The following is a 23,730-nucleotide window of genomic DNA, read 5'->3' on the forward strand; positions in this document are numbered from 1 at the left end:
GCAGCACTTTAACAAAGCATCACGTGGCCCACCTGCCGGTTGAGACAGACAGACTCACATTCAAACATGTTTAAGCTACACCAACAACTACATCTGACAATACACTCAGTGAGTGATTCTAACAGCAATGTGTGACACATCTACATTATCTTGTTTAAAATGAGAAGTGCTTTAAAGAGAGCCTACTTTGATTGGGAATTGTGGCACAGGTGTATCAAAGGTATCAAATACGTTTACTTGCAGACGTGTTTCAACAAAGTCCAGTTGTTTTCCAGATGTGCCACTTATTCTTCCTAGATCGTAGCAAATGCATTCAACTTCAGTGTGACATCATTCCCAACTCCAACATCTGGCTTCCAAAGTAAAAAGAACACAGCAGAAGTCCCAGAATGATGACTTGGTGCAACATTTTGGCATTTTATAGAAAATCTGCACATATTTATGATTTTTTTCATGGCACCAGTTTTGAATCAGTACACCCAAAAGGTCTTCTGAGAGGTAGCAAGGACAATGGAGCACAGTGTGGTGTGTAAATCAAGACAAACACACAGAAAAGCATGCTGCCAATTATAGTAAGATTAAGATTAAAGTTACATGGTATTGGGTCATTGACATAAAGGCAGGCAAGAGATGGTTGAATATATTATAATACACCGCATATTTTGGGGGAAGTATAGGGAACATTGGTCATGTCCTTCCGGGTTTATAAAAAAAAAAAAGATATATAAAAACAATAAGAAGAATCATCATTAGTGCTGTCAAGAAGTACATCCATTTCAATTCACATTTGGGCATTTTTAGTAAAATATTGACATATGCATTGATTCACCTTCTTCTATTCTTAATTAACCATAGATTAAAATTCCTAACAAAAGTTCCTCTAAAAGCATGATTTCATGCAATAAAGACATCAAAATGCATTTAATGTAACTAAATGTTTGTGATGAGACATGATTGCAGTCTCTTTCTCCTCACATGTTTGAAGACCAGGCCACCAATAGATGTCAGTGTTGCTCTGACAAAATTTCCCTGCCAGCTCCTGTTCATAATGTATGTATTTGTCGACCCCTGTCACACAGAAATACTGCATTAAACCCACAAGGCACATTTAAACCTATTTAGATATGTTATTCATTTTTCCCTCCTTCTCCTCAGGAGACCCCAACAGCACGTCTTTTTTTTCTTCCTTGTGACTTTGAGAGTGCCTGTCTCTGTTCTTGCTCTTCTTGGAGATCAAGATTTAATAAATGGAGACGTTTGACTTGTTGCTTTCATCCGATCCAACTAACCTCTATCTCACATCTATAATTCAGTAGCACTGTATCTTACACTATGAATAACTGCAGTGTGATGCATCTAGAACCTTGTGAGCTCTGGGCACCTGCAGTGGAAGCTTTCATGTTGATCCATATTTAATAGCATATACTGAAGGTGTGTGTTGCTCCAGCATGTCACTGAGTCAGCTGTCGATCCAGCTCCTATTTGAGGGAATCAAACTCTAATTCTTTATCTGTTTGAGTTGTTGAAAGTTGCTTAGTTGATGAAGACCGAGTCTTCTGTCTGTGCATTCCTGCAGCGGCTGTGTGGGCTGAAATTGTGGCTCCTAACTGCCATGGGAAGAGCAGATATGACTGTGATATAAGATGATTTAGTGTCATAATCTAAACCACGGCTGGTTGGCTGCTGTACAGGTCACCACACACTTGGGGTGTGTAATCTATCTCTGGTCAACCTCACACAGGATATGCCAACACACACCAAAAACCCAGCGAATGCCTTCCTTTTAAAAAAGAAAAAACACTTTTAGTCAGAGGGAGGCAGACGGAGACTATGGTGATTAAGCTCATAATTTTCACAGCGCTGTCAAGTATTAATTGCGGTGTATGAGTACCATACTGGATCACGATGGAGACACCTTTGTTTTATTATGGTAAATGTAACTGGACAGTGTGACAGTAAGGAGAGACCATTGGAATTCTTCATGTCCACCCTTTTTAGATTTGTAGTCTCACTAATGCCAAAAGGGAACATTACTTGGCTCATAGTAGAGTACAGAGGATTGTCACCCGGGGAGGGGGCCAACATTTTCTTAATATCATGCTTCTTCTCAACCAGAGAGCAGAGACGTGGAATAAAAGCAAAGAAAAAGGTCAGAGAAGGTAGTGAACAAAGGCGGGAAGATATTCTTGAATGTTTCCTGTAGGGTTTTCTAAATGTAAAGAAAGAAAAACTGTGTTTGCATCAGTGTTAGAGCCAACGAATCCATTAACTGTGTTTCAGAAGCTAAATATTCTGAATCACTGAAAGTAAACATCTACACTTCCCTGCCTCTAGTCACTGACCTTACTTACTTTATTATTTGTACATTACAACCTCTAACTGTCTCACAGTGGAACATCTTTAAACTGTCTGCAGGATGTGAAATGCTCTGACTACATGCCGACATGTGTGTTTCCCTCCTTGTGTGCCTGAAATACAAGAGAATGAGGAACTTTCTCGTATGTATAATTCACAAAGCCCTGCAGAGCTTCCAATTATATAGCGCAATTAAATTTGTTATCTACTCACCTAATTTAGCAGGAATAAAAACTAAAGAGATTTAGGTAAAAGGGAAAATTGCTCATAGACAAAGCTGCTGATGAGGTGCAATGCAGAATTTTCTATTAAAGTATTTATTACAGTGTCTATAAAAAGTATTCAACCCCTCAGGGGTTTTTATCCTTTTATTGATTTTAAACATCAATCATGGTCAATAGGCTTTGTTGACAAAAAGACCTCTTTTATGTCAAAGTGAAAACAGATTTCCTCATTAAATGGAACGCTTTAATGTTAAATTACTGTTTGCATAAATATTCAACCCCTTCAAGTCAGTATTTAGTAGATGCACCTTTGGCTGCACTGAGTCCGTGTGGATAGGTCTCAATCAGACTTGCACATCTGGACACTGCAATTTTTCTCCATTCTTCTTTGCAAAACTACATGAGCTCTGTCAGGTTACACAGGGATCAGGTGTGAACAGCCCTTTCTCAAGTCCAGACACAAATTCTCTATTGGATTGAGGTCTGGACTTTGACTCAGCCACTCCATAACTTTCACCTTGCTGTCTTTAAACCATTTCTGTGTAGCTTTCGCTGTATGCTTCAGGTCATTGTCTTGTTGGACAATGAATCTTTTCCCAAGCTTTGGTTCTCTTGCAGACTGAGTAAGATTGTCCTCAAGGATTTTGCTGAATTCATCTTACCCTCTACCGTGATGAGTCTTCCAGGGTCAGCTGCTGAGAAGCATCCCCATAGCATGATGCTGCCACCACCGTACTTGATGGTGTGTTTGTGGTGATGCGCAGTGTTTGGTGTCCACCAAATATAGTGTCCTGTCTCAACAGACCAAAGGACTTTCTTTCACTTGACTACGGAGTCTCTCACATGCCTTTTGGTGAACTCTAGTTGAGATCTGATAGGAGTTTTGACTGGTAGGATCCTGGGCTGCTGGACTAGAGAGCATCTTTTGAGTAGAGCCTTCTCCGCCAAGTAAAACTGTGTATCCATTTTGCAATAAAATGTATGACCGTACCATTCATATTTTTATCTGCTGGATTTCCGCCCATGAAAGCGGCCAAAGACAATCAAATGCCACCTAACGGAAACTCAGATCAGGGGTTTCCAAACTTTTCAGTCTGTTACACCAAAATAACAAAGCAAGAGACTGGGGATCCCCACTTTCCCTGGAGGTAGTTATAGCATAGCATATAGCATTGTGATCCCCTTTCAGAGCATAGCGACTTTTCAAGGGGTCCTGACCCCCACTTGGGAAACCACTGACCTATATCAAATGATTCAAAACAGTGAACATCTTCTTAAATAAGTTGAATTTGTATTCCATCCTTTCCAGAAACCGACCCAGCCACTGATTCACGGTTGAAACTTAAATGTCAGCATGTCAACAACATGATTTAGCATTCAACACTAACAGTGAGTCAGACATTGCCTTCTACAAGGCAAAGAAAGTTTAATGTAAGAGCTGACTCATTTGATAAATTTCCAACTTAACAAAGAGGGAAAATTAAACACTGTTAGGGGAAAAATCAAAGGACCTTGAGGTGGAAATGCTAACATGGTTCAGTATGTGGTATAAAATACTGGAGCATCTGGAGATGGTCTTTTTTTTTTTTTTTTTTTTACCTTGAAAATTCATATCTGTGGCTGAAGAATTTATTCAAGTGCCATTCTGGGTCTGAGTCACAAGACACTTTTTGCAAAAGTACATACTGGGGAGATGTGAGATAAGGTCAGTAATTCTTGAGATTTTAGCACCAAATCGCATGAAATACACAAATCCACAGCTTCAAGGGCCGGATGATTCATCGTTTCTCATTAATTAATCACAAGTAGTGCAATTTCTTGTAGTTCTTACTGAATGTCTGGTGAGTCAACCTTTCTCCCTGCTGGGTCTAAATGGTGCACATATACTTCAATTTATCTGTGTGAATGTGTGAGTGCTATGAAGCACAGCACACGCTCCTTGTGGTCTGGCTGCAGCAGCTGCATGGCCAAAGTCACGTCCTTTAGAGCAATGCTTGTGGGAATGTGGCAAGTTTGGTTGTGACCAGCTCATAAAACACTGCACCCTGGCACTGTCCTGCTTCCCCTGCAGACAGGGAAGCAGCGACCAATGGGGAAGCCACACAAGCGGCCAGCGTTAAAAGCTTCTCTCTACTGCTGCTCATTTTCCCAGCCTCACACATGCAGCAGCTCAGCTGACACAGGGTCAGGACCTTACACTACTGGCCGCTGTGGTTTTCTGTCTCTGTGACCAGTTTCACTTCACCTGAACAGAGGAAAAAAATGAGTTCTTATGAAAGATGATTTTGCTTATGTCAGTGGCTGCAATATCTCTGACTGTTGATCTTATGAAAGAGTGTTCTGATTTTGCTGTCTTGCAGTTGCCATATTCAGTGTCCTTGTACAACAGTTATAGATAATAACTTGAATTGTGTTAGGCCTATAGCATTTTATTGTAATGCCCTCCTGCAGAAAGCTAGCCATTTAAACTTAGAGAATTGTAGAAAAGTGGTTGCCATTTAATGCCTCTGCTGTACATCAACAACTGTAATGACAATGGAGGATGAATTTGGGAATTTTCAGCTACTTATTTTAAGTTAAGATGGTGTTAGTTCATCAGACAACACCAGCATTCACAAACTTCCTAGCTAGCCTTACCCTTTGTTAGCTGCTGTGTCTGAAACCTCAGCCTTCTTGCAGACTGCCATCTAAACAGACTGCAGTAGTAAGTAGTGTGTTTGGCTACACTTTTTATCAAGACAGACCATTAATCTGAGACTCAGTATTTAAGGATGGAAGTGCTGTACATTGCCAGTAAAACATATTTCCAGTTTAAGATTTTTTTAAAAATTCAATTTTATTCGTAAACAAAGTCTGTCTGTTACATTCATGAAATAACCACACTGCAAACATTACAGACTAACATTTCATTAATAAAATAAAGGTCAGAGATCTAATCTGGGATTCAATTATGAACAGACCTGTTTAAGAAGAAGTTACTCAAACAGTGGCTCACTTTAGCTATATTAGCATTAGCTAAATTTAGCATAACTACACTAGCTACATGATTTAATGATAAATAAAGCTCGTATAGTGCTTTTCTACTTACCTGACTACTCAAAGTGCCTTTACACTGTAGGTCACACCAACCCATTCACTCACCATTCACACACTGATGGCGAAGGTAACCATGGAGAATATGGCCATCAGTATTGACTAATCTAATTCAAACACATCCATGCCTATTTACACACCACCACCAAAGCAATGGGAGCAAACTAGAGTTAAGTGTCCTGCCAAAAGACACAATCAATACGGGATTGCAGGAGCTGGGGATCGAACCCACAACCTTTGCAAGATGACTGACATTACCTACTGAGCCACAGAAACCCCTAATGTATAAGCCAATGCAGCAAAACTGGCTTTAGTAGCATGAGCTTAAGTAAACCTAGCTAAAGCTAACTTAGCTATGCAGATAACATAGATTCACTATGTAGTATTGTAGCTGCTTTCTGATCTTAGCTTTAGCTACATTAGCAACATAACTACGTTAGCTAGTAGCTAATTCAGCTAACGGAGCTATGTAAGCTACACTTGCTGCATTGGAATGTTTTCATGGAAGAAGAGCTTTCTCCAGTGAGCAGACTCTTATCCTATGTCCATCAGCTTAACCCTTACCCTAATCCTAAACGGAAGTTTAATCTGATTTTATCAAAAACGTTTTAGTATGGTTTCCATTCAAAGACATACCTACAGCTGACCTTGTCTGAGCATGTCAGCATTACACACATGGTATGCCAACGATATTCATTTAATACTTAAAAGGTCTGGCCAGTTCAGTACACATATGAGGGTGCACACAGAATTACCATATTGCACACAGCTAGCATCACAAAATATATTAGCCATATGCAGGCCTACCCACAGAAATGGCTGGGCCCCTGAACACCCCAATACAGGGACCCTACTCAGATGTGATTTATCCATCTAACTATGTACTGGACCAGTAGCTTTAATGCTAGCCTAATAGCTGACACTGAATTCCTTTTGGTACTAAAAAGCTGCTCCTTTTATGCAGGGTATGGCAACATGGCTGCAAAGATGGATTTTGAAACAGGCTAAATTCTACTGAAGCAACAATAAATAGAATTTGTGTTTAGGTTGCATTGATAAGAATGGGTTAAAAATAAAATGGTTCAAGCAGCTTTTGCTGACCTGCATAGGCCCTGCTGAACCTCTGGTGGTTCTCCCATCTTCATCCTCTTGTAAGCGGCCTTGGCTGTATATAAATCCTAACTTGCTTAGCTAGCCAACAGCACTGCATGCTAATATTTAGTTATGACTTAGCTAAAACACATAAAATACGCCTGTGGCTTACTTTGAAGTATGTTTCTCCATTTTTGAGTCTGTGTTATCTTCCTGTTGTTGATTATTAAAAAGCAGTGAGTTATTGCTTCTAGTCATCTGTTTTTATGCTCAGAGGTCAGTTAAAATGGTTGCATTATGACATGTTAGCATATCATCCAGGAAGCAGCAACTGCAGGAAATAAAAGATATTAAAACACACTTAGAATATCAAGACAGTGAGAGCTGATTAAAATCATAACCAACTAGGATTGAAACATCAAACCAAATGAATAATTACGTACTTAAGTATTCTGTTTATGACAAATTACCAGATTGGAGTTACAGTTTAGTTGATGAATGTGCTGTAGCTGTTCTAAAACATAGTAAATGATTATCAAGTAGGAGATTAATAATGTGTAATGGAAAATATAAAAAGACATTAATAATATTTACTAGATATATACTCAAAGGGAACTGCACATGGCTGAAAGTAAGTTCAGGATCATATGACTAGAGGTTGCAGAAGTGACTTTGTGGTTTTGTTGTTGTGTTGCGAAGCACAAGTGACAGTGGAAGTGCCTCTGCCCTGTCAGTGCACTCTGTGGGTCTCGGTCCCACACTTCAATATGAGCACGCACACAAGCATGCTGTAGGGGCCAAGCAGTAATTAAAAGCAAAAGTAAATCAGTGGTTCTTGGATTTTTTATGCATCATTACAGTCCATGGAAAACTGAACCACAAGTGTAAGTCATTGCTGACATGTCTCATTTTCTATAAAGTTTGGAGCTAAATCTAGCCTTTACTGTGCCCATCCATATATTCATAGTCAGTATCTGGGTGTGCATGTATCTGTAAAATGAAAAAATATAATCAATTGGGTTTCTTTGCATTAGCTACTTTAATGTGTCTTCATGCAAATGCATCTTTAATGCCAAGCACTAAAGCATGTGCATTTAGGTTTGTGTTGCTTTTTAAAGTGTCAGGGCAAACAACCTAAGCCGCCGCTGGCTCCACAGGGCCTCACCAATTCCCAGAGGTCCCAAACCTTGTCACCTCCAGTCGGTCCTGGCCTTAGTTACAGCCTCCATCTTCTGCCATGCCCTCAAACCCTTGGAAGGCCTCCTTCCTGCCATAAATGTCACAATCTTCTCTCACAAGATAAATGAACTTACTGTCAAGAGCCAAATAAGATAATCTTAAATCAGCAGCAGGATCTTTTCATACCTTCTGTCTGTCTATGATGTTTTTTTTCTTTTCACAGGATGAAGACAACACATTTCAATAAGTGCAAACGTGTCTGAAAAAAAGCCTCTTTCTTAGAGCTTGCATAAATGAAGGTCATGAGAAGTCTTTGTTGGTTAAGAGTGATTTGCTTTGATGTTTATTTCACAGAAGATGCATTTTAATCAGGTTTCGAAGAAGTAAAATGTCATAGATCAATGGCAACGACTGTGTTTAATTTTTAAATAATGTTTGGCGTAGGAGTGTTAAATGCACATTCTCTTATTCCCTCTCTCAAGGCAGACAAAAAGAGGTTATGTGCTGCTATGTGCAACATGCAACATTCACTTCACTTCAGTGTAAAGGTAAGCTGAATTGTGGTGTGTAATGATGCTAATGCTGTTATTAAAGAGGTGTTTAACACATCATCGGTGGATGAAAATAAAAATTACACTCCACCTACAGTTAGGCCTCCTCTGTTCTCCTCCTCTCAGTGAAAGACTGTCACGCTCCTGTCCATGTGAAAATTGTCTATTTTTGTAAAAGTTATAGTCTCAGGAGATGCATGGAGACAGTTTTCTCTGCTTAGACAACTAAAGGTGTTTTAAGTGCTTGGAACCCTGTATTTTTTGACAACAATCAATCTTGCTCTTATTAAAAACAATTAATTTGAATAAAAATGATATTTAAATGTAATTTTATTACACATAACAAATCGCAACAGACACACTGTAAACCGGGATTTTGTTTCTAATTAAACTTTTGAGCAATCATTAATTAATCTTTCATATTTTATAAAAAAAAACGTTGACATTACTAAATCAAATTAGTCGTTTGTGTTATTCAGCTGAAAGATGCAATGCAATGATCATGTTAAGCTGAGATAACTTAGTATGTTTAGTTCTTTAAGAGGGGGGAGGAGCTATTTCTAAATTCTTCCCATCAACGATGTGGCGAGCTCGGTTGGCAGTGTGCGGAGTTTTATGGTGGCCGAGAGGTCTCACACAAATGCAAATTCAAAACGCTTTGCAAAAAGAAAAAACACGGCATTTGAGGAAAAACACAAAAACAAAAGTTCACAACACAAATACAAAAACTTGCTGCAGCACATGAATACTCAGCGTCGCGCATGGATACATAAACTCGGCACAGCGCGGAGGCAAACAAATTCCACTACAGCACAAAAATACGACAACTTAGCACAGAAGATGCAAATAATAACAATAACTTTATTGCTAACTGAGCAATTAGCAGGCTAGCAGGTCAGACAAGTCTTTGGGAATGCCTAGTTATAACATTAAAAGATACCTTAAGTGACACATTGTTAAAGTTATTTAAATGTGTGCTAACCTAACTGTTGCTGACCATATAACTGCTGTTGCTGTGGACGATGTTGATGTCTGTAATCACAGTTTGCTAGGCTGTGAGGATGTTACAATGGTGGAGACACTGATGCTTGCTGATGTAAATAGAGGTTAATTAGGAAAACAAGTCGGTGATGAGCTAGACAGTTTGAGCCAGCTACATACAGTAATTAAGTGGCATGAGCTGAAAGTTAGCAGCTCCTGTCGTGTGATGGGAGCCTCAGGCTAATGTAAGCTTAAGCTGGAAGGCAGTTGCTGGCTAGCAGAAGTTGTGAATGACTGTTTTAATAGTGACACAAGATAAATCAGCTGTAGTGACTATGATTTGGATTGAGATTGTTTGTTGTTGTTTTGCTTGGTAGAAACAGTCCGAGTTAAACTTGGTGTTGTTGTTTTTTTACCATAAGGATCATACATGCATGTGCTTTTGTATACATCCTAATAACAGTGCTTTCAAAACACTCACAACTGCAAAAAGATAGAGTAAATGAGTGAAGGACATGTGAAATTGTTTTTTTTTTTTTTTCTGTACATGAATTTTGTGCAAGAATTTCTTTCTTTACATATATATATATTATATATATACTGTTTATGGATAGATTAGGGACTGTCAGCACTAATGCATTAAGCCATATTAATCAAGGCCCATAATTATTGCATTAATTTTTCATTTGAATTAATTGCATACTATATTTTCTCTTTCAGGACACCTTGATTCCACCATTGCAACATCTTTGTGCAGTCAGAGGCAGGGAGAGAAGCAGGAAAACCCCCCAGATCAGAGCGGGCATCACTGACAACAGAATGACATTGATTAAGTCAGATGTAGTGTAATGGAGGAGCTGGGGTGGAGGAGGGTTGCAAAAGCAGCTTGCAGAGTGAGCAGCAAAGAGAAGGCATGCCATAGAAGCTTATATATGCCTAAACTCAACAGGAAGCTTAGCATGAATCAGCTGAGCTCAATGAAATGGCAGCTTGACACCGTGGCCTGTCTGACCTAAGCCATATGCTCAATATCTTCCAGAAGTTCCTTATTTTCTTTTGAAATTAAAGCAGGTCTGTGTCCAAACAGTAACTTACTTTTCCTTCATTTTAGACAGGAGAAAAAAACAAAATGAAAGAAAAAATTGGGATTTACTGCAGGTATCCTGAGATAAATTGTGATTTCAAAATGTAATCCTTTGATAGCCCTTATATAATATAAACTTAAAACAAAAAGTAAGTCCTTGGCGTGCCGGTAGTCGAGTGGTTAAGGCGCATGCCATATACGCAGGCGACCCGGGTTCAAATCCAGCCCGTGGCACTACTTCCTGCATGTCTCTCCCCTGTTTCCAACTCTATCCACTGTCCTATCAAATAAAGGCCAAAAATAAATCTTTAAAAAAAAAAAAAAAAGGAAGGAAATTTGTGTTTGATACCTTATTTCTTTGTTGTAACAATGCTTCTTGGCAATACATTTTATACCGTTGGAAAGCCTCTTTATTACCCTTTTAAATGGTGCCACATTTGTAAGGAACATGTATTTGTGGGATAAGCAGCTGAGCTGAGTATGTGGGTTGCGCCCATGAAAAATGTGCCAAATTTTCTCTGCCGATGCCAAACAGCTTATTTTGCTGTTGCTATTGACTCTTGTTTTGAGCTTCTGGTACCCCCAGGTGCTGCCAATCAGGTGCCTGATTGGCAGCACCTGTGAGTATGGGCCCTGCTACAGTGGTCAGTAGATGTCTACTTCAAGAATCGGCATGCCACGTTTGACTGATCTGAATAGGGCCCGTCGGTTGGGCAACTTCAAGCTTGTGTTCCACAAAACCAAGTTGCGGCATTGTTTGGAGTAAACCCTAGTACCATCTCCAACCTGAAGGCCAAGTTCCATATAACGGGGAATGTCAGAGACAGGCCGGGAAGTGGGCGCCCCAAGAAGATGACATCCCAAGAATACCATTTTCTCACCCTGTCAGCAAGAACTCTATCCTCCAAGATGACAACACTCGCCCCCACAGAGCAGGGTTTATCAGAGACTACCTCCAGAATTTGAGAGTGGAGAGGATGGAATGGCCTGCCAGCAGTCCTGACCTTAACCCCACTGAACACTTGTGGGATCAGCTTGGGCGTGCTGTTTGTGCCAGAGTGACCAACACAACCACGTTGGCTGACTTGTGACAAATGCTGGTTGAAGAATGGGATGCCATCCCACAGCAGTGTGTGACCAGGCTGGTGACCAGCATGAGGAGGAGGTGCCAAGCGTGTGTGGTCGTGTATGGTGCTTCCACACACTACTGAGGCTCCTGTTTGTTAAATGAATAAATTGTCAATGTGTCTTATTTCTTCAAACTTCAATCACCCAATCCACCAAACACCAAACAAGAGTCAATGGCAGAATCAGCTGTTCGGCATTGGCAGAGAAAATTCGGCACATTTTTCATGGGCGCAACCCACATACTCAGCTCTGTTGCTCATCCCACAAATGCATGATCCTTACAAGTATGGCACCATTTAGAAGGATAATAAAGAGGCTTTCCAACAGTATAAAATGTATTGCCAAGTAGCATTGTTACAACAAAGAAATAATGTACCAAACACAAATTTCCTTGCTTTTTGTTTTCAGTTTATATGTATGGGTGACAGAGGAAAAAAAGTTTATAGAAGTGTTTACCACTAAGCAAAAGTGCCCTGATATCTCTTAGTCACTCTGAGCAAAGAGACGCTACTTTTTTGAAATCATATCTCTTTCTGTGTGCGCTCTTATCTTTGGTAACATTTGGTGACCTGTTTCTGCTTCACTGTGGTTTGCTTTTATTCTGAACTGTGCTCACACTTCTTGGTAGTAGACCCCACACATGCACATGCGCACAGATACAGACTTTAACCCGTGGGCATGACATTCATTTCTGTAGTATCCATGCAGTTCTTTTATACAGAGTCCTCTTTGCTCTGAGAAATCATTCAATGTGAATGAAACACATATGCTCCATTGACTCCTCTCTCTGTTCCAGAAACAGTGATTGAATCTTGAATGGGCGTGATTATGATCTGCTGTCAGAGTCTGGGGCCAGATCAGACACATGAAGGTGTGTGTGTGTGCCAAGCCAGCTGTTGTTGGCCTTGAATGGGTCTTGGCTAGAATAAGGTCTTATCTTCTCTGCATATCAGATGGTGGAAGCTAATGGATCATAGCTCTGGCTCAGAACAATATAACAATCTTCCACCTGTACATATTTATTACAGAGACATTTCAGCGATTGAGAAGGTGAGTAAAGATTTAAATAGTTCAGGCTCTCTACTGATTGCAAGAAAATGCATTCATGCATGTGTTTATTTGTAATCTGTGTTATCGTTAAGTGTTACAGTGACTATAATAAGTATTCACCTCCTCGGATGTTTTACCCTTTAACCCGTTTTGTAAATATAATTATGTAATGTTAAATAAGCGACTACATAAATATTCACCCCCTTCAATCAGTATTTAGACTCAGTGCACTGAGTCTGTGTGGATAGGTCTCTAAAAGGCTTTCACGTCTGGAGACAGCAATTTTACTCCATTCTTCCTCGCAAACTAGGTCATCGTCTTGCTGGAAAATAAATCCTCTCACAAGCTGTAGTTCTCTTGAAGACTGAAAAAAGATTTCCTTTGTTATTTTCCTATATTTTGCCACAATCATTTTACACTCTACCTTTACAAGCCTTCCAGGGTGGGATGTGAGAAGCATCCCCACACTGTGATGCTTCCACCACTGTGCTTCACAGTGGGGATATGGTGATTGTAGTGATATACTGTTTGATGTCCACTGAACAATGTGTCTTGTCTAATAGCCAAAAGGCAACATTCTGGTCTCATCAAACCAAGGAACTTTTCCCCACCTGACCCTGGAGTCTCTCACAAGCCTTTGGCAAAGTCTGATCAAGAATTACTATGAGTGTTCTTATAATAGAAGGTTTTTCTTTGCTTGGGCAACAGTTGTTGTATGTATGCTTGTAACTCCTTCATACACTGAGAAAAATTAATCTGGGCAAAAGTAAATTTAACTTAATTTCATTTGTGATATCAACAATTAAAATCCAAGTTTCTAGCTTTACATAAATACACCTAATTTTGTTGTCAGTTTTTTTGTTAAAAATACATTTCAGTTATGAGATAACATCAAGAAGCTGTGGAAACAAATGCAGATACTTTCCTTGCAAGCATTGTTAAGTGACACTAATGAATACCATCTGTGGGAGTGATCTTAAATCATATAGTATGAATTATTGCGTTAAACTGCATTGAAAGCATTTGTCATTTTTACAAGCTTAGTGTAAATGAAATTACATGTATTTCAAAGAAACAATTAAGTTAAACAAAGATTAGTCTTGTTGAATCTACTTGAAAGTGTAAGTAAATTTCACTTTGATTGTTTTGTTCTTGAACTAAAACAGAGTAGTAGTTTTTACAAATATTAATATGACTTCTCTACAAAAACAATTTATGCAAAAAGTTGCCTAGGATTTCTAAGTAGGTTGGGCTGAAAATTTTTATCAGTGTAGTAGACATAGTTGTCTTGGTGGCCTCTCTCACTAGTCGCCTCCTTGCACGGTCACTCAGTTTGAGAGGATGGCCTGATCTTGGCAGATTAACACATGTGCCATATCCCTTCCATTTCTTGATGATGGACTTAACTGAACTCCATAGGATGTTCTGAGCCTTGTATGTTTTTTTTTTTTTTTTTTTTGATCTATCCTCTAACTTGTACTTTTCAATAACCTTTTCTCTTCAACAAAAGGGTATAACATCCAAGGGGGTGATTACTTTTTAAAGGCACTTTACGTGACAGTTGAACATGTCAGATTTAGCCGTGCTGCTTAAATCTGTATTTCTTCCTTTCATTTTAAACATCTGCACTCGAAAAGGTCAACCCTTGACTTGGTCTGTCTATCACAGTGATGACTATAAGTTAACCTATGTGGGAGTCTGGGCACAAACGTGTAAACCTGAAACACATACCACCTGTTATTGCATAGGAAATGTCACAGACAGAGTGGAAAACCACATAAAAATGTCTGACGTTACTCTTTGGAGGTAAATGTTGGGGCTTTTTTTTTCAGGGGAAATAAAAACCTTTTCGTGGCAGTTCAGCTCTGTCTCATACGTATTTTTGTGAATTGAAAAATAGATCATTCATACTTTTATTGTCTCTTTTATGGGATCAAGGATGAAAAGAGACACTAATTGATGATAAAGCAGATGAATCAACAACAATGGCTGAGGGCTGTTTGATTTAGTAGTCCATGCACATGGCCACACTCATGAACAACACAAAACATATCCTTGGTGCTCTATGGGGGATCAGTGTGAGCTGTTGCACAGGAAGTCATGACTCACTACAGGAGAGGGAGAGAGAGGGAGGCAGAGAGAGGTAGAGTGAACACTGGGTATCAGTGGGCAGGGAGCAAAGACAACAGCACCTAGGCAGCTGTTGCCACGGTTACCGCCTCTCGTCAGCACCGGAAAAAATACACACATAAGAGCGGTGCTCTTGCAAAGGCAAGGCCAGCATACTTCTTTAATGTGCAGGGTGGACACTGAAGGACCCTTGAAAACACTGTTAATGCAAAGTTTAGTTGTGTCTCTGTTGTACATGTTTGTGTGTGGGAGGGCAGGTTTGTTTTCTTTTCATTCTTAAAAATACCAGAAACCTCGTTTGAGTTTTTGACCTAGTTTGAAGAATGCAGCTTAACAAAAAAAAGGTTCACAGATACATAACTGTGGTGATGAGAGTTCAGCTTTATTATGAGAAATTAGAGAATAAACATCCACCCTGAAAGGTTCTGATAAAGATAAATCTGCGGATGTTTCATGCTTACAAGGACAACATTAAAAGCTAAATCTGGCAGTATTTGATGTTTTTCTTCAGGTACCAAACCAGAACTAATTATAAAATCTTGCGTTTGATGTCATGACATACATTTATCCTCAACCTGTGGTCCACTGGAGCCAAACCATCATCTGTCCTGACTGCAAAAAAACTGTTAATTGTGTACGGTAAGACAATAATAGAGGATAAAATTGTATTTTGTGATATATGGGCAATGAAAGACCCAATCGAATTGTTTACTGTGTATTGCTTAATTAAAAACGATCACACAGCTTTCTGAATTTGAAGGCTGTAAGAACTTTAATTTAGGCAAGTTTTAAATCAGCCTTACATCACTAAAAATATACCATCATAGCATCTATTTTTTCCTTTTGAAATTTTTAAATAGACCTCGCACAATGAGTGAAGTGGGTGCATGCTGCTCTTGAATGCGTCAGGGAGACCCACTCATACCATAGAGCCCCCAGTGCCTTGCTTTGAGAGGCTATGACAGTAGCTTGTTTAATTAATCTGCAGTTTTCCCAGAATGCCTTTGGGCATAAGAGACTTATGCACCATTAATGAAGTTACTGACTTAGTTCAAGATGTCTGGAGAGCAACCACAATACACAATGAATGGTATACTGAACATGAAAAACCAGAAAGAGGACTTCCTGGATCAGTGTGCACCTTTCAGTTCTCACTGAACTTGGCCTTTACCTTGAATGGTGTAAATGTTCAACATTAAAAGGATATTTCAGTATTTTTGAAGTTGAATTGTATGTGCTTGCTGTGACAAAAACACAGAAGCTTTCTGTGTGTCAAATAAAATGCTTAAAACAGGGAAAACTTGGGAAAACTTAATGCATTTGTGCTACCACTTGAAGCAATTTTTCAAAAGTTTATCCAACAATTCTCTTTTTTCAGTGTATGAGCCTGCACCTTAAGTTCCCCAAAATGCATTTTTGTATCTGATTTCAAAGAAATTAGCAAAACTAAATTGCCCTGCCAAATAACGAGCATGTGGATTTGTAAATTTAAAAGCATAACTACCAATATGTGTCAAGTTTTCATGAGAAAGCTCCAAATGTTCTTTTTTTAGTTCTGTCTGCACCCTTGCAGTAAGCTTATTGAGTAAGCAGTTGTCCCAAAGAGGCAACAAAACCTTTTTTCAGAAGTAACAGGACAAAGCATCCATAAATACCTTACCCTACATACATAATGCACAGCAAGATTTTGGCTCAACGCTAACATCACCATGCTTGTATGCTCATGTATGATAGTGCAAGCATGATGTTCAGAAAATGTAACCTTTGCAAGGTTCAACATCTTAGCGTGCTGACATTTGCTGATCAGCACTCAACAAAATGTACAGATTAAGGAGGACGCATGCCATTAGTTTTCCAAGTATTCAGTCATAAATCAGATCACTGAGATGTCCTCATTTATAAGGCAATACTTAACTTGCTTCCCACATACTTGTGTAATTTAATTCATTTGAATAATGTAGGAAGCTTCAGTCTTCACTCTGTGACCCAGTCACAAAACTTATTCTTGTTATCTGTTCACAAAGTGCATCTTGGAAGAGGAGGAGGGAAAAGGAGTTTCTGGTTGCATGGGATGTTGGAATCTCCTGCAGGAAGGTTTGGGGTCAGGGGGAGCTGGTCTTTAAACATCCTTTAAGGTAGACTGGAGGTTTAAAGACAAGGCATCAGGCTGTACTGTAGATGTTTGATTAAGGATTTTCTGCTCTGTGATCCTCTCTGCCTTGTTTTGTTATTTTATTTACCTGTAATGGTACAGCTGTAAAAGACATCCTATATCTGGAGATGTCCAATTAGCAGTTAGTGTGGATGAAGCCATAGCAGTTTTGTCTGTATATCTTTCTTAAAACAAAAGAAAAGAGCTACGCTGAAAGCTTTTCATGACATTTCTTTATTAAAACAAGAGCGAAGAGTCCTACTGAAAGCTTCTCTTAGCAGAGAAGATGTTTTTGCATGTCTCCGATATGAATTTTAGACACCAAAAAGTTCCGCCAATTCAACACTATGGCAGTGTTAGCCTGTATAGCTCTGTTTAGCACTGGAGCTACTACCTCATTTCCATTTTCATATAACCAAAGGAAACATAAAACATGCACTACATAAACAAAGCTTTAATGGCCTGTTATTATTGAATTCAGGTGTGGCAGTCAGACCCGTTACCACACAGTCTCCATTGGCTAGCATTTATGATACAAAATGGATCGCTCTAAAGAGTTCAGTAACTTAAGCGTGTTACTGCCAAGGATGCCAGCACTGCAATAAGGTTTTAATAAAGGATTTTTATGACATCGGAGTGCCTCGGATTCTCAGTTCTGACTGCCATCTATATTACGGACTTTTATTGACAAGTAAACAGGCAAGTCATTGCTCCTCTTTTTGCAGCCGCAATAAGACAGTTCATGAAATTTCATCCCTGCTGGATATTCCACAGTCAACTGTAAGGGATATTATCAGAAAGTGGAAGTTTTTAGGAACAACAGCAACTGAGTCATTAAGCGAAAGACCATGTAATATCACACAGCGGGGTCAACAACTGCTATGTTACCTACCTGACCACTATGCTTCCAACTTTAAGGCAATAGTTTGGAGAAGGCCCTTTTTAAATCCAGCATGACTGTGCACAAAGCAAGGACTATAAAGACATGGTTGGATGAGTTTAGTGTGGAAATACTTGATCAGCCCACACAGAGCCCTAACTTCAACCCTATGGGGCACCTTTGGGATAAACTGGAATGGAGACTGCAAGTCCAACATCAGTGACTGACCTCATAAATACTCTACAGAATGAATGGGCACACATTCCTGCAAAAAAAAAAACTCTACAAAAACTTGTGGAAAGCCTTACAAGAAGTGGTTGTTATAGCTGCAAAAGGGGGGGGGGGGGGCAGCTCCAACATGTATTTGAATACAATGTCATTACAGTCACTGTTGGTGTAATGTTTAGGCCGGCCAAATACTTTTGCCCATATAGTGTTTTTTCTGTCCTGAAGTAATGGGTAACCAAAGCTTTTTTTAATTTATAGCCTGAAATATGTTAGTATTAAACGGCAAAGCAAAAACCTCATTGGTTGCTGAGACATTTAACCCCAAAACACAAATGTAAACCATGTGGTAGAGCTAAGGGAAATGTCAGAGGATAAGGAACGTCAAACAAAAACATCATCCAAGCCCTTGGCCATTCATCAATAACTCTAAAAAAGTTATGGATGTAACCAACCAACCTTCAAAGTGATGATGCTGCCTCAAGCGACACCAAGAGATACACTCTGATGAAGAACAGTAAGACTATTTAAGAAGTCATGAACAAAACTAAGGCACCAATGATTTGTTTTTTTTCATGGAGTATGCTGACAAAAAACACTTGGCATGACTCAAGTGTTATCCTTTAACCCATGTTAACCATTATGGCCTCTAGAAGTGAATAACACACCCACTCGCTCCATTTCAAACACATCATTTCGTGTGTGAGTGTGCGCCCACACGTGCTGCGTGTGCATCCCATACTTCTAAGGGCAGCTCTTAACCTAACAGAGGGATAACTGTGGGATAAACAACTTGCCACTTGTGCTAACACTGAAGAAGCAGACCTGCTCAAGGGTGGTTGTATACACACCCACAAGTGAGTGTGTATAGTCTATAGAAACACTCTCATGGTGTGTTGATACTGCAGGTGATTTACAGGCTGCTACTGTATAAACTATTGTTTTAATCTCATTGCTCAGGTTTAGGGCTTTGTTAATGTCTGTCTTTGTGAATCTGTGTATAACAGACAGCGATTAGCTTTTGACAAACGGCCCGCTCTCTATGCCCGAGGCTGCTTCTGAACAGACTGCTGTCTCCCTCTGACACAGCCTTGGATCAGCAGTCTCTGATACATAGAAGTGCACTGAAGGATGCCCTGGATGTCATTCAATGTGCTGTGAAAGGTGAAGTGTTTTCATTTAGTTTTTATAATTTTATTCCTCCATGCCAACGACAGCAAAAGCCAGGAGCATGGCTTTGTAAGGTACATACAAACATACGTACATTCTTTGAATGCAATACCTAAAGAAGGCTTTGAGAGACTTTCTTCAAACTTGAAACACCAACAAACAACTCGAACTGATTAGATTTGGCCCGTGTGTTAATTGCTTACTTGTGAACACAATATCCCAACATTTTGTAAATGGCTGCTCTGACTCAAGGATGAACTGATAAGATTTTGGAGCAGATTCTCTACCTCACAAAGAAATATAACTGCTTGTAGATCTAGTTTTCAATAAATATGGAATTTGGGTCAGGGTGAAATTTAGGGTCGGGGTCGACGCACTTTCTCATAGGCTGCAGCTTTTATTATTATCCTTGTATATCTTTTATCATAGCTTCCATTTTGCTGAGACATTAGTTACTCCTTTTGTTTCTTCTCATACATATTCTGCTGTGACAAATACATTTATTTAAATAATTTAATCCTTAATGGGAAACTGTTTGATACAAACTAGCCTGGTGTAATTATTGCTATTTTACCCTCTGCTCTGTGCTCTACAGGTATGTGGAGAATTTCCCGAGAAGATAATATTGTATGAGATGAAGTACTGTGGTACTTTTATTTTAAAAAACAGAAATAAAATGACAGACTTTTGCACAAAAACAGTTGTTCACTTTTTCATTTACATTTTCCTCTTTGTTTCTCTTTGGATTTTTGTTTGAGACCTTTGAGACTTAAAGTAACCACATCAGCCAATAAAATGTCCACAAAGATGTCTGTCTAATATTTGATGATGAGTTGTCTGAGGATTATGTCTGGTATTTTAACAGTCCATGTTTCAGCAGTATTGGTTACCATCACACAGAGCAAATACTAGTATCTTAACAAGCTGTTTTCTTACCACATTTTCCAGTACAATGCACCACAGCAATTATCATCACTGCCAGTCCCTGAAAGGGCTTTATATAAACTATACATAGAGAATACTAGTATTAAGTCAGTCCACCCTTACAATTGGTTTACATTTATACTTTAAAGACTGATGTACATATGAAATATAAATCCTAAAGGCACAAGTCTAGCTATAACCACACTCCATTAAAGCTTTAATTATGGTTGTCAAAATTGTCCTTCATTAATACATTTCAGTAATATTCTAAAGGTTCCAATCTCCTTAATTTAAATGATGGACACTATGAAAAAGTATGGTGGCCTGGAAGTGCAATACAAAATTAGGAAGTCTGAAAACTTTCACAAAGCTTGAAAAAAATTCTACATTAACCCAAAAAAAATGTATTTCATAAAATAAATATACATTAACAAAATTTTTCATTGCATAAATACATTTACAAAACACTTCTACAAATGAGGAAATAAATGTACTTTTTACAAAACAAATGTACAAAAAATTAAATACAAAATTACAAAATCTGAAACACTTAGAAAACTTGAAATAAATCTGCAAAGTCCAGTACAGATTTACAAAATCAAAAAACACCTCTACAAAACTTGAAATATTTTTACAATGTCTAACACAAAATAAAAAATCTGAAAGACTTTTAAAAAACTTGAAATAAATCTACAAAGTCCGATACAAAATTATAAAGTCTGAAACACTTACATAACCTGAAACCTGGGTAAAATCCAGCATTAGGTGCATTGTCTTTCTGTTAGATTATTTTGTTGTAAATTTGTTTAAGATGTTTAAAAATGTTCTATGACTTTTAAATTCATCTAAGCTCATGACAAAGTGTTTTCTTATTGTGTTTTGTAAAATGAATATTTAAGATTTGAATTTCAAATTCAAAAAAATACATAATTTATTGCTAAGAGTGTTTCAGACTTTTTAACTGTAGAAAAGTCCTGTAACTTTTAAAGGCCAACATCCATCATAAGAACTGTACATAACTGCAGATAATGCCCATCAGGACTTGAAGGTAAGATTTCCCACACTGCCTTCATTTTACTACTATGTGCTGGGGTATTTTTGCAGTGTACAGTATTTGCTTGCAGTTTTTGGGAAATAAAAACAGGACATTACATAATGGATGCCTTGGATTTCTATTTTTGTTGCTGAAGTATCAAATCATGTACTATTATTGCTTTTTTCAAGGATCCTATCTAAGTGTAAATTTCAGCATTAAGGCTGCTCCAAACAGCTATCAGTTTGAGTTTCGACCTTGAAAAGTCTGTACTGCTGTAGTTTTAATGATACAGTAACAATGAGTTTAACTATGTAGTACACTTCTTTTGGCTTTTGAACTGATTCAAAGCACCTTAATGGGTTTTTCCTTTTTGTAAACTTTCATGACTAAAAAGTGTCAAGAGTCCTGTTCATGTAGGGCCTGTGAACACAGTCACTGGTTTTTGCACTGGTGTTGCTCATTTTTAAGAGTTTTCAGGGTTTAGTGGCCTTAGCGCAGAAACGTCTCTTTCGTTGCTGTACTCACAGCACTCTCAGCTGAAACTTTTAAAACAGCTCCCCATTCATTTTGCTTTTAAGCAATACCAAATCAAGAAAGGGCAGGGCTTCTGATATCAGCTTTGTCATCAGCAGTGGCTGCTGTTGACAGATCCGAGTCATCTATTTGAGGATACAGTTTCAACGTTTAAAACGGCTGCTTTTCTTGTTAATATTTCGATGAGTAAAGGAAGCACACTTAGCTATTTGTAACAGAAGACTTTCTTAGCATAGCAACCATAAAATCTGGTGAGAAGTGCTCTGAAATGGAAGTCGCCAGTGTTGCCAGTGCAAAGATTTTTCCCTTCTTAATGTGAGTTATGAGTTAGAGAGAAACATTCAAGGTCTTTAGACATGAATGTAAAGCACCTTGAGCTTAAACTTGAGAAACACATTTAAAAAAGCTGTTCGGACTTTCACCCCTACCACAGCTATAGGCAATTTAACCTAACAAAGATAGACAGCTACCAAAGGTATTATAGATGTAGAGAGATTTTCATTCTGGTGTTCCAAAAATATGAGGTTTATGGTCAGTGTATTTTATCACCTATGGATTTTTAGTATCATAAATAATAATTATAAATAAAGAAACACACTGTCTCCCAATTACTGTTTAAAAATAGGAACAAAACAGGCCCTGGGCTCTTTCAGGCAGTTCACATTGAATAGAAAATCAAAAAAAGGACTACAAAACAAACAAAAACAGTCTTTTGTTTTTCATTTCTCATAATCCAAAAATAAATGAATATATTTAAAAAAATGTCATTTTTCATCTTGTTTTGTGTTCTGATCAAAAAAGGGGGATCAAAGAACAGAACATTGGCAATGTAGCATTCTGTTTCCCAACATAAGATGCAAGTCAAACATACTGGGAAAAAAATGTTACATCAGTAGCGTTATGTTCTTTGATCTCCCTTTTTTTTAAATCAGAACACAAAAACAAAAAATGAAAAATGAAGGTTTTCATCCATTTATTCCTTTTAGGAAAATGAGTGACAGAAAACGTAATTTGAAAAACTAAAAACTACTTTGTTGTTGTTGTTGTTGTTTTTCTTCTGGTTTTTGATTCCCAATTTAATATGAACTGCCTGAAAGACCCATGAGTAGGTTTTTACATGTTTTGTTTCTCCATTTTTTTTATTTTGGATTCTCATTCCAAATTAATAATAAGTTAGCTGTAAAATACACTGACCAAATGCATACATCTAAGATTACTTTCAGTGAATGAGACAAGTATTTTGAACGTATGTAAGGGGCCAAGAGTCCATATGAAGGCATTAAAATAGATTTTTATTATCCTTAAAAGTCACTGGGAGGACTCTTAACCCCAAAAACAGGGTCAGTATTGTAAAATGGCATGCAAAAAAGCCAAAAAGAGATGTTTAAAATATTTTGTTTTATTGTGACTATTGCTTTAGCTAAATGGGGGAGGGCCTCATTATGGTCTTTGCCTGGGGCCTTCAAATGACTAAAACCACCCTGACTACTATCCATGAGCCAAGGAAACATAACACAGCTTAAATACATTTTTTATAATTACTCTGAATACTTCAAATTAGAAACTCAAGACTTATCTTTTCTTTCAATTGCAGATAAAAAAAAAAATCCAAATTTTACCCCAAAAATGAAGGTGTAGTTAACTGTGAGTTCTAAATCTGCAGCGTCTGTCTTAAAAAGAGTTTGGGCCTGCTGTCCTTTTAAGCAAGCGGCTGTCTGAGAGAGTTTGATATCAGTGATAAAAAGTCCTTCCTGTGTTTGTAACTTCTGCTTACAGTTACTTCACTTGTGAGAACAGGCTGATCATCTCTCACTTCACTTCAGGTTGTACACTAAGTGCAAGAAATGTAGTTATCGTGTGCCGTCACCAGAGGGCACAGTCTTCCTTCGACAGACAGACAGAGAGAGAGGCGTCTCAGGTGGTGTGAGCTGCCTCACTGTAT

The sequence above is a fragment of the Cheilinus undulatus genome, linkage group 2, assembly GCF_018320785.1.
Source record: "Cheilinus undulatus linkage group 2, ASM1832078v1, whole genome shotgun sequence".
NCBI classification, from domain to species: Eukaryota; Metazoa; Chordata; class Actinopteri; order Labriformes; family Labridae; genus Cheilinus; species Cheilinus undulatus.